This window comes from Saccopteryx bilineata, chromosome 3 (assembly GCF_036850765.1).
Source record: "Saccopteryx bilineata isolate mSacBil1 chromosome 3, mSacBil1_pri_phased_curated, whole genome shotgun sequence".
Taxonomy (NCBI): Eukaryota; Metazoa; Chordata; class Mammalia; order Chiroptera; family Emballonuridae; genus Saccopteryx; species Saccopteryx bilineata.
Genome location: NC_089492.1, coordinates 179764105 through 179776908, shown reverse-complemented (window position 1 = coordinate 179776908; position 12804 = coordinate 179764105). Strand labels below are relative to the sequence as shown.

The following is a 12804-nucleotide window of genomic DNA, read 5'->3' as shown; positions in this document are numbered from 1 at the left end:
GTTGTGGGTACCTTACTTACAGCACACATTCAGAAAATATTTTCTGAAATAAGATACAAGAACATATATATAACTATCTTCCAGCTTTTCTACCCTTACTTCAAGGAATCAGACTAGAGCACTTCGACCTATCACCATCTATATACATGTTAACCACATCAAAATATATTCTAATGTTGCTTTTTTTTAATAGCATTCCACTAATACCAACAGCCTTTGGGAATCTCCCTATTCTTTTTATAGGTGAGACTATCATATCTTCCAAATTGATTGAGCCTTTCAGTTTGACTAATACAAAAAAATTTCACCTAAAATTCCAGGGCCCTCAGCATATGCACATGGATAATTCTGACAAATGTTGTCACCTTCACCATCATAACTACTCTACTATATGTGTCAGAGAAGCAGAAGGCTTTAACAATACATAACTGACTGCACTGTCAATGTAATGACATTGACAGTTAATGACAATCAGATTACAGAGGAAATATCTCCACAAAGAGACTAGCAAATTGCAACTGACAGTTAATCACAATTCAGATTACAGAGGAAATGTCACTATAAAGAGATTAGCAAGTTGCTATTGTTCACCTGTTGATTTCAGCAACACATCACGATAAATTTTGTTTCATGAAATGTCTCATGCTAACAGCATTACAGCTGCCACAGTTAGTAGAGAAAAATCACTGCATTAAAATTTAACACACATCTCATGTAATTCTCTCCACAACCTTGCAGGGGAGGTAAAATCAGCCCTATTTCACAGATGAGATAAATAAGACTCAGAGAAGTAGGGCAAGTTCCCCAAGGATACACAGTTAATGAGTGGCAGGGCTGGGATTTGACCCCAGATGTGATTTCAGAAGGCTCCTATTTGGATTAAGACAGGGTTTGACAACAGTAGGCTTACAGCTATGAGGATGAGAAACAGAGAGACTGTTCTTGTATTATTATTATTTGTTAAATATTAATTATTAAATGTATTATTTATCATATATTATAAATAATTTATTAAACATCATTTATTAAATACTATAATATGAACAACTATAAACCTACTTTTGCCCCACCCTGTATATTTTAATCTGATATTGTTATGTGAAAGTGATAATTGTCTTCCTTTGGAAGGCAAAGAGGTAAAGGCACAGAGAATGCACATAGCTTGCTGGTGGCTTCAGAGGGGCAGGGATGGGATGAGAATCCAGGTGTCCATTCTTAACCTGAAATCCCTGCTCCTGGACCAAGCCCAAGGTGTCTCTATTATCTCCTAAGTAATTAATATTTAGATTCAAAACCTACCTCTGTGACTGACAATAAAAAATTCAAGAGGGAGAGAGAACAGGTTCTTTCTATTCTAGGTGTGCTTCCAATTACTGTATATCTAGATTGACTGTAGGAAGAAAAGTGTGAAACATGAAGTTCATGGGACCTGCTTGGGTTATCATCTGCTTTATCAAATGGCTTTTAAAAGAGGAACCATCACATCTAGAGAAGGATTTTAATCTTCCAATTTCAAAATACTTCACATTAGTCGCATTTATTATTCACATCAGTATGAGAGAACTGTCTTCTTTACTGGGCACCATGAGGAATGAGAAATATTCACCACTACACATTGAATAAGAGTTACATCACAATCTTTGACAAAACAACTGTATTTCTCTACAATATCAAGATGCACCTAATAGACATTTATTGTTCTAGGAATACACATTGTCTTCTACAATTTAAGCCATTTCAACAACTTAAAGTAATGACCCGTTGGGTATCCTTCACATTCTGAAACAAAACTGATTTTTAGAATTCTATTTGTGAAGAAACATCTTAAAAACACTGAGTGCTTTGAAAGTACAAAAACTATCTTGTTCAAATACCATTTCTCTTCATGCCAGTCCAGATCTTCAACACCTCTCCTTCTCCCAGGTATGGAAGAGGGAATTGATAGTGGCTGATAATGGTGTGCTAGAAAGGTTTGGTCACATCCTGACTGGATTTCCCATCAAAAAGCCAGATATGACTCTCTCTGCTAAGTATGGTCATTCAGTGGAGCAAATGCTAATAGGTCTCTGAGAGCACAAAAATCATTTGAATAATGAAACTTAAGGTACTAATAATATTTTATGCTGTTTGTAGGTTGCAAATGTTCTGGAAACATTCCCATCATCAGCTCCTTTCTCCTCATCTCCCAACAGGACTTGCAGGTAGATTTTCCTCTAGTTCTTTCTCTATGGAAACTGTCCCGACAGCACCATGCCAATAAACACAGACCTTAATACTCCTAGATGAAAATGTCAGCCTAAGTGACTAGCCAGGGGCTTCCATAATAAAGTGGCTACAGAACAAAGTCCTTAAGACATCCAACGTCAAGTGACTGCCCAATTTTATAATTAATCTAGGAAAGGCCAACGAGGTTAGGGACTTTGAGATATAGTAATCCTTAGGACTTCTATGTTCTTTTGGATCTAAATCAGAAAAAAAAGAGGAAAAGTCATTTAGTGCCAATTCAATTTGACATAAAAGGAGGAGGAGAGTAATTAAGAAGAAGAGGACAAGGTGAAAAGTGTTCCTTTTCAATGTTGAGTGCATGGATAAATTACTGGAGCCCAGTAAGAAAGTTCTAGTTACACCAGACTGATTTCCAGCTAGACCAGTCAACAGAAAAAGGAGTCAAGATCAAGTGTAGTAGTGTTTCTCTTCATCCTCCCCTTATTGACCTCTAATCCCTCCCAAACATCTACCCATATACCCAACGCTGAATGCCAATTCTGATAAATGAGAACATTAACTCAATTCACAAGAAAAACTGATACCATCTAATGTTCTGAGATCACCTAACATCCTGGCCTGGCAGACTCCACATTCTGCCTGGACTATCCATTAATCAGCTTGCTATTCTCCATACAATGCTATCTGTACCAGAAGGGCCATGTGGTCCATGATCCTTAGTAAATGACACTGCCATGATACTTACATCCCTTTTCTGGAGGCCTGCCCAGATGAAGGAAATGGAAAATCCTCTTTGAGCAAGGTGACTGCCAACTCTCTTCTGATCCTTTAGAGGTCCCCTCTTTTACCACCACTTCCTCACTTGCCTTTAGGAAAGTGTCAGCCAGCAGGTTGCTAGGACAACTGGCAGCATTGCTGGGGCACAGAAATAGATCACCGGCATAGTTGGGAGCCTGGATTGTAAACTCCGATGACAGCAACAAGATACCAATTGGCAGCTAATCTGCTCTGCTAGAGGGGAGTGACAGACTAACATGACCCAGTGGCTAGCTCTCACTTTGCCATACTATCCTTTAATCTACACTTGTGCTTGTACTGGTGACAAAGAAGGGGTGAAACTCACTTAAGATAAAGGCTGAAAGGCTCTTTTCTGAATTAGGGGGCTGGTAGGCATGCAGGAACCAAGTGACATTTGTATATTTAATTTATTAGTCTCCTAAATGTGGGGGGAGGGAGACTGTTCAGAGCAGAAGCTGGAAAGCCAGAAACAGGTAGAACAACTGAGGTTGCCAAAGGAAAAGGAAAAAAAAATCTGCTTGTATAGGCAATAGCTGTCCCTTTTCTGAACAATAGCATCCTAATCTCATCAATACCCCCTTTTCTTTAAGAACAAAGAAGAAAGGGCATAGAAGCCTGGCAAACTAGGGCTTGCCATGGTAGAAAAAGGGAATATAGTTCCTGCCCAGTTTTCTTTGTTCTTCAGGATAAGTGTACAATGCTTACAACAGGTAGCAATGCATTGGAGCCCAAAGCATTGAGACTGCCCGTTCAAGTATTGGATTTTGGACCTGGAGAAATTACAATTTTTTCAGTTCTATGAAAACTACAAAGGTTTGTGAAGAAAAAAAAGCAAAAACAAAATGAAGAGCAACCAACTGGAAATTTTAGAAAACAATTTTAGCAAACATGTTTTCATTCCTAGATGTGCAAAGCACAGTGTCCTGATGTCCAGAAGAGGTCCTAAATGCAGAAGGAAAGCCGTAACCCAGCCCAGGCCCCAGGCAAGTGTCCTCAACAGTGAATCCTGCCGGGCACCAGGGCAGGTCCTCCACCAGGGCCAGACACTTGAAGTTGGAGGAGAGATATCCCAAGATGTATAGTGGCAAAACTGGAAAAAAAGTGGGATTTGGAGGCTGAAGAAAAAGGTAAGAGCCCAAAGAGCATGATGACAAGAACTTTCCAGAGTTTTGGAAATAAAACATTCTAAAGAAGATTGCTGTTGGTATTTCATTAGCACTTCCATTTTGGGGGTTTTACTTAAGGAAACTGTTTCAGAACAAAAGAAGCAGGAAAATAAATTGAAAAAACTAACTTCCTCCAACATACATATGTTACAAACAGCTAACTATACTATCTCTCCAAAAAGCACTTAACACTTGTTGAAAAAAAAATTTTTTTTTCTCTGAATCATATACTTATTCAGGTGTCTGCAAAAGGTTAACGTAATACTCAGGACACATACAAAATGGATTAATTCTTTCAACCTAATATTCCACCTAGCATGATGTATTACATAGCTACCACCACTTAAAATTTAATACAAATATATGTTGGGAGAGTGATTAAATGACTTTCTGGTATTAAAAACTGATCATTTTATTAAAGTAAAAAATTTGGGGAGGCCCTGGCCGGTTGGCTCAGTGGTAGAGTGTCGGCCTGGCATGCGGAAGTCCCGGGTTCGGTTCCCGGCCAGGGCACACAGGAGAGGCACCCATCTGCTTCTCCACCCCTCCCCCTCTCCTTCCTCTCTGTCTCTCTCTTCCCTTCCCGCAGCCAAGGCTCCATTGGAGCAAAAGATGACCCGGGCGCTGGGGATGGCTCCTTGGCCTCTGCCCCAGGTGCTAGAGTGGCTCTGGTCACAACAGAGTGACACCCCGGATGGGCAGAGCATCACCCCCTGGTGGGCGTGCCAGGTGGATCCCGGTTGGGCGCATGCGGGAGTCTGTCTGACTGCCTCCCCGTTTCCAGCTTCAGAAAAATACAAAAAAAAATTGGGGAATTAAAAGAATGAAATTATTTTTCTGTCTTTTTACATCAATCCCAAGGACCGATTTATTTGCTGGTAAGAACCAACAGCTTTTGTTTTGGCTTTAGGACAAAACCATGTTATTTAGTTCCTATTTGTGCCTCACTATTCTGTAAGATGGCAAAAGAGAGACAAGAATTTTATAAAAAATAATGAAAATAAGTCAGATCTTATGGCATGCCATACTTTGTGAGAAATGACCTATATCAGTAATATTTTAACAAAGATGATGGAGCCACCCAACCTCTGAGGGGTCAAAAAGTGTGGGAATCAATTGATCTCTAGCTGGAAGAACTTTTAGTGGCCTAATCCTTCCCCTCCTAGGCATCGCCACCAGCCCATTACCCTTGTTTTCCTTCTCGCGGGCACACTGACTCCTGAACAGGGAGCCTTGCAAAGACACACCTCTTGAGAAATACATTTTCAGTCTAGGGTGTGGTTTCTGTCCGCAGTTCAAGTTGAAAACACTGTACTCATTGGAGTAGAGAGGCATCATTTCAAGTGGCCCAAGTTCTTACTTCAGCTTTTGAAGATAAATCTATAAAATAACCCCAAAGGAGAATGGTTACCAGGGCCTACAAATCCCCATTCTATGTCCTTGTCGGTAGTCCAAGACGTGTCTGACTGAGCTCTCATCTGCCCAGATACTACAGGACTCGTTTTAACCTCTCTCCCTCCTTGGCCAGCTCAGAGCACACACGTACCTGGGGCTGAAATCCTGCCTCTGCTCCAAGGCCAGCCAGAGCTGCTCGCAGTCCTTGCAGCCGTCCCTGCACACCCTCCCCAGGATCTGCCATCATCCGCTCGAGCACCAGGGCACACCTCCATGTGCTCTGTCACAGGAGAGTCTCAGAGGACAGTAATACTGACTACTCATCACCATATCCCTAACACACTTCAGCACACCTTGACACATGCAGTCTTTTAATAAATGTGTTTTTTTGTGTGTGTGTGAATTCTAAACTTACATAGACAAAAAAACCTTTCACACCTCAGCACTATTCAGTTGGAAAGCAGTCTGACCAGGCTGTTTGGAGTGCTCTCTGCCCCACAGAACCCGAGCATGTAGAAGGTCCGTGAGCACTTTCCACCCACCACTCCTGTGTTCCATGTGTGTCCCTCCTCCTGGAGGAGACCGAGCATCAGGGCTGAGGATGCTGAGGGGAAAGGGTGTGCCTGGGCCGTGCTAGACATTGCATTGCCAACAGACTCAGGAAGTCACTCTGACATCCACTCTCAGAAGCAGCAGCTCATGCAAAGGCCCCGCCAAAGGGGCAACGGCCAGGAGTTAGTGCGGCTGTCAGAAAGAAGCAACTGGAAGAAGTCTGGGAACCAGGCTGCCCAGCAATGGCTGAGGACTCGTGGGGAGCGTGCTTGGTCAGAGCCTTTACAATATTCAGGCTGATCACAAGCCCATTACCAGCATGAGCTTAAAAACAATAAGACTATTTTTCTTCATTTATCTCACAGTAAAATCTCCTCTCCTGACCCCCTCTCTACCTCATTTTTTTTTATGATCGTATTAGAGGATCTAGTTTCACAGACGACAAATCTAAAAGGTAAAAATTGACAGCCACAGGGAAATTCCCTAATCACTCTTATTAGAGGGTGTGTGTGTAATTTTCTTACCCTGGAGACTAGAAATTCAGCTTCTATTTTTCAAAGCTTAGGAAGACAGCATAATACTGTGCAAATAGGCATTAAGGTGTTTATTTTAGTCTTTCCATTTCTTCCTGGGAATATATAACTCCTGCCTCAGAGCAGTTACTCTGCAAAGGGGGCTGATTGATGCACAAAATACAAGAAACCTTTATTACTGTGACCCACAAAAGCCACGTAGAAGGAGGCCTCCCTAACTTCTGTGAACGTGCCCTCACATACCACACAGACATACATTGACTTGACCTGTATGAGCCTGCTATTTCTTCATTTCCAATGGTGTATCCCCTAAACATGAACAAAATGAAATGCTGTTTAGAAAACGGTGAGTTTCTAGGTTCATCCAGCACAGCAAGCCCAGTTCCTACTTCGGGAGTAAATAGCAATATAAATGTTCCTAAAACGATGTCATTATACAATGTGAAACCAACAAAACCACCAACTTCCACAGAACATCAGGGCGGGCTGCCCACAGAGCAGCCATAAGGCAGACCGACCACTCAGATGGAAAAGCAGAAGAAACACACACAGCACAGAATTTTTTTAAAAGGTATCAGAAAGTCCCCAAACTCTATTGATAGTTCTATATGCTGTTTTAAAACACACATTGTGTCCATTCCCAGTTACTTAAACACATCATAAACATTGAGCATCTACTTTTAAGGATTACAGAAAATAGCCCGGTCTCTCCCTGCTACCCTCTCCCCAGTCCCCATCAGAACTCCATTTATATTCCTTTCACTAATGGCTTAGGCTCACACATGTGAAACCCAGGCAATATTTACTCTGCCCTTAGACAGTCACTCAAATATTTACTGAGCAGCCACTGCGGGCCAAGGAAAATTTTTTGTCTCATAGGTTCACCAGAAAATAATAATGATAATAATGTTAATAATAATAATATATAATAATATTTGCTCTCAGGGAACTTACAGTCCAGTTAAGAAGATGAACTATTAAAAAAAATATATATATATATATATTACATAAGGTGGCTAAAAAAATAAAGTTATCTAGAGGACAGAGAGAGAGGGTGCGTGCGCGTTGATCCAGGTCAGGGAACGCTCCTTTGAAAAGGTAACTTGAAAGATGCCACTTACGGAAGCAGAGAAGCATAGGAATGAAATATAGATCACCACCTCCTTGCGTATGGACTGAGCAACGTTTGAATATGAAGGCGGATCATTTTTAAAAAGTTAATTTCAAAAGTGGCTCATATTTAGTTTTCAAAATCACCAGAGGCTGTGGGCCCTAAACATAAATGACTAAAACTATACTCTTAGCATGCAAACGAGCACCTCTGAACTGTCACCTGGTGCATGGCAGGGTCCTGGAGAAAGGGTATTGTGACGGTGACAGAAATCACAATTCTTTTTTTCTTATTACACATGAAACTGTGCTCAGTGTTTTCAAAACAGTTGTAAATTAAAGTTCTGTCAAATTATTGACCTTCAGAAGCCAAATGGGGGGAAATGGATGTCCATTCTGCCTCATCCTATACTGATACTTCGTGCGATGCCAGCCGCTGGGAGCCAGAAGCATCACCGAGCACATCTAACTCAACTTTCTCAGCTTACTCATCATAAAACAGGCCCTCAGGGCTTTAGAGTTAAACAGTTAACTGCAGCATCATGTGTAAAAACCCAGGTCTCTTGACTCTAACGTTGGTTTTCATTGCCATTCCTTTTTCATACAAGATATTATATTTTAGTACCAGTTTGAGACGCTTTGAGGAGCAAAGGTCACCTGCTAGAATGATGGTGGCTGATTGAGAGGTGGTTCGTAGGGACAAGAAGAGGAGTACTGCAGAGGGAATGAGTCTGGGGTCCAGTCCGCAAGGACTGCTAAGGAGGCCACCACCAATGCAGAGGCTACTACAAGCATTATTCAGATGTGCATGTATCCACCATAGCACCCCATCTATGTGCGAGTACATATGCTTGGAAAATCTCCAGCCTTCCCTATTCTAATGGCACAAGCCTTGGGGGTACCCAGGACACCAAAGTAAGTGGGAAATATAAACTCAAGGTTGTAAAAATGCGCCAAGATTACAAAAAACTAAGTTTTAAAATTTCTAAGAAAACTGGAACATCCCCCATCTCTGTCCTTGCCACTGTCCAAGCAAACGTAATTTGGAAGACAAAGTTCTTAGTTCTAAAGGAGTTCATTAGGATTTAGTTATTTTCTTCTTTCCTCTCAAACTAACTTGTTTATAGAAAGATTTTTAAATGAATTGAAGTTGATTATGTGGTATTTTTAAAAACGTTTACCTTCAAAACTTCTTTGAGAACCTCCCTTTAATATTTGAGGCTCGACATGGTATCCCATGAGCAGTTCAAAGTAATGGATTAAAAATAAAACCCACAAGATTGAAAACAAAAACTACCTTGATTATAGTAACTGCAGTGCTCATTTAGATGTAATCTGAAATCTAAACCATGTTTCCATAAGGCATTTGTTTCCTAGAATAAAAACGCTTTTAAAAACATCATCAGAAGTACATCCTAATAGCTTCCTGATTAAGAAAATATTTATAATTTCTAGTAAAACACACAGTTACTGTCGCACCCAAATCTAACAGGCCCAAAATTATTCCTTAATTGTGACAGAAACTTTCACAGTAAGAGATACTTTTTATTAACTATCAAAGTGCCTTACACGATGCTCTTGCCCCTTATGGGGACCCCAAACCAAGATATCAACTAATCAATAAGCAAGTATCATTAAGCAATCTAGAGAGTCACAATAATACTTTATGAGAATTAGTGACTTAATAGAATTCATGTCAACTGATTCCAGGAGTTGTGTACTTTCCACTGGAACCAACATGCTCACGTGTACAAAACGAAAACACATGACAACACCAGCATCAGTCACAGTCCATTCATTATGATGTACGAGATATTTTGAATTTAATAAACTTATTTTGATATGATTATTTAACCCATTTATATGGATAAATATGCATATGTTAATACAAGTATTTAGAAAATGATGAAATAAAAAATTCAGTGGTATTTTATTCTTTCAACATTAATGCTTTTGCCTTCCTGATATATACCCTCACATTACTGCAACTTGCTTTTCAAAATCTTTTATAAAACTGGAAAAAATACAGGTAATAAACACTGGAAAAGTTTTCTGACTGAATTATTAAGAAGCTGAAAACTTAATATATTTATGTTATTTACATATATACAAATATATACATATGTATGTGGATATATGCAAATATATTTATGCATATGTAATATATATACAAATATGTAATATATACTAAGTATGTGTATATATACATACATATATATTAAGTGTATATATATGAATGTGTGTGTGTGTGTGTGTGTGTGTGTGTGTGTATATATAAAACCCTAGTCAAAGTTGGCTCTTTCTTTTCTAAAATTTGAAGATAGTATGTTCTTAGGCCATCCTGGGTTTCCTGTAGCTCACTGTATTCTCTCCTGGTCAAACTCTTCTAAACATTTTGGTGACACCGTATGAGGTAAAATCTCCAGAGGAAACAGCTGGTCAAACCCCTCCGTGTCGTGGCGGATTAGCCTTTCCAAGCCTATCATGTTGTGTCTGTTCAGCTATTTGGTCCTAAAATGCCTCATGAAAGGTAACCACCAACTGAGCTACAAGAACTTCTTGGCTAATCTCACAATCCCAACACAGTAGCCTCGTAAAAACCAGTAAACCAGCCAGTTTTGAAGAAGATAAGCACCCAAAACAACTAACTGTATTTGCCTACCACCAATTTTTGAAAGTCAGAAAAATTAATTCCAATCAAAAACTTTTCATAAATAAAACTAACTGCTGGTGGCAATTCTGGTTGCTGATTCTTAGCTTGGAGAACGTGACCTTTACCCACCACCGAAAAGAGTTGCCGGGCTGCTCTAAACTTGATACTGTTTAACTGTACCTGGAGAAAGGGCATTTCTACAGTGAAAGAACCAGTGTATTACACTCTTTTACTCCAGAGGAGAAAATGAGAAGTGCCCCACAGAAGCCAAGAAAAGGCAAATTTGCCACAAATAAAAACATAAAAAAAGAAATTAATTGGATGATCACCTAGCACTGACACAAACACCCTTTCATTACCCTGGCTCAGTTACAAGCAGTGATTCACAACTCCTTGCAAGGCAAGCCACCGCAGATGTTGCTCTTGTTAACTTACAACATTCACTGTGCACTGCTCACCAGGTGCCCCAGCCTTCCTTCACCATGGAGACTGCCCACAAGAAGCTGGAGTGCTCCTGGGCTCAGGCGGGCTCTCTCTTCTTTTTACAGAGAAGTGAGAACCTAGCGTGGGAACAAAACAGAAGAGAAAGAAAAAGGTAAATGCATCATCAAGTCATTTGTTATCTCAACAAGTGAAGTGCACAATCAATTAGACTATTTGATCATTCACCAAAGACCATTCTCCGGTACCTTTTCGAGAAAAAGAAATTCAGTAGTTTTGCTCTTGCCCCAGAGGACACAGCAGCACAGTTCAGCCAGCATCTCCCCTCCTCTCTGCCCCCCATAAAGTCAAAGCCAATTCTGTGCGACTTCAGATGCAATCCCAGCTGACATGCAAACTTGCAACACAGCCTCAAAATAAGCCACTTGGCTTTTACTCTCTGTTCAACGGAGGGAGCTAGATCTTTTGCCATTTTCATACCTCAGTGGACTGTTGGGAAGATCAATAAGATCACTCTCTTGCAAAGCACTCAGAGTTCCTGAGAAGGAAGGCACTATGTAGATGTAAAGTATTATTAGTGGTCATAAGCCTGTTACTGAGCTCTGAGCCAGAATATAAAAGCCAGCCTTGGCCAGCCACCAACAATCAACCATCCCTGGGGCATCGACCATCTAATCATCTGAAAGGGCCACCATACTAAGATTCCTCCTTCCAGGGAAGGGTTGTAAGGAAAGAGGATGGGAAATGCAGGTGTCTGGAATCTCAGGGAGAAAGAAATCGAGGGCTTGGAGCAGGAAAGGAAGAGGAAGGGGGATCAGCATCAGGACTGGGTCCAGGCCACAGGCCCCCTCAGGTTGCTGGCCTGCAGTGCCTGGAGCACTGGAGGTTTGTGGGGCTGTGAAATTTTACACTGGCGGTTTGCCATTTCTGCCCACCAACGATAACACACACAAATGGTGTGCCGAGGACCTGCTGGAGAAGGACTGAATAATTTTTGTTTGTTGCTTTTAAAGAAAAGACCTTTTCATATTCTGATTGTTAATATTTTCCACACGTGGATTTTTACATTTTCTACCTTCTTGATGACAGAGCCAGAAACGGCTTTTCCTGGGCCAATATTATCAAGTGAGATTGACTAGGGAGTTCTCGAGGAGCATACTTGAGGTATAGGAATATACAGGAGTGGCTTTAGGGACAACAGAAAACAGGACTCAAGTGCTACGCTGCAATCTTGCTTGCTTCCCAAACAAGCCTCCCCAAGGGTCTTTCAAAGTTACAAGCACCTGCTCAACAAAGGTGGGAGTCACCGCATTAATACTGAGGATGTGATATTTTTGAGAGAAAACAAAGTGGTCCCTTATCTCATAAAAATGAGTAATGTCCAGTCTTAGATTTGGAATTGGTAAAACACTGACAAATCTGCCTCAAAATAATGGACTAAAAAATAAAGAGAGAAAAAAAAGTAGGATAGAAGAGAGAAAGGAGGTATCTGCCACTGATGTAATTAACCATAGCTTTGATAGCCCAGTTTACAAAGGGCTCTCTTATTAATTAATGCATTCACTCACCCAATTTTTCCTTACATCCTCCAGTTCCATGTTTTGTTCACAAAATAGTTAAGAACCACGCCTTTAAGGAGCTCATTGCCTCAAGAGGGACAGATATTAAAAAATTTTAGTATACTATTTTCAGTGTAGGTATAAAATTTGAACACGGGAGAAGTATTATGAAGGAAAAATAAGCACTGTGATATGCAATCATAATGGGGTACCCCATTTAGAAGGAGGGTCTCACAAGGTATTTCTTTAAAAAGTAACATTTAAGCAGAGAAGTGTAAGATGAGTAGAAGTTAGCCGGGCATTGAGTTTCTAGGGAGAGGAAAATAGTTTGTTATTTTGAGACATGATCTAGAGATGGACAGTTTCACCTT

At 40.5% G+C, this 12804-nt stretch overlaps 1 protein-coding gene across 11 annotated transcripts in view; it reads right to left on the bottom strand.

The window, feature by feature from the left end:
- The window catches only part of ATXN1 (ataxin 1), a 635797-nt gene that overhangs the window by 147662 nt on the left and 475331 nt on the right, over nucleotides 1–12804 (bottom strand). For 9 of the 11 annotated variants that reach the window (XM_066268334.1, XM_066268323.1, XM_066268325.1 and 6 more), the window contains one exon: nucleotides 10869–10993. The gene's annotated coding sequence lies outside the window, so the exon portion shown is untranslated. Of the gene's footprint in view, nucleotides 1–10792; nucleotides 10811–10868; nucleotides 10994–12804 lie in introns of those variants that run through there. The other 2 variants (XM_066268329.1, XM_066268328.1) reach the window with 2 other exon arrangements.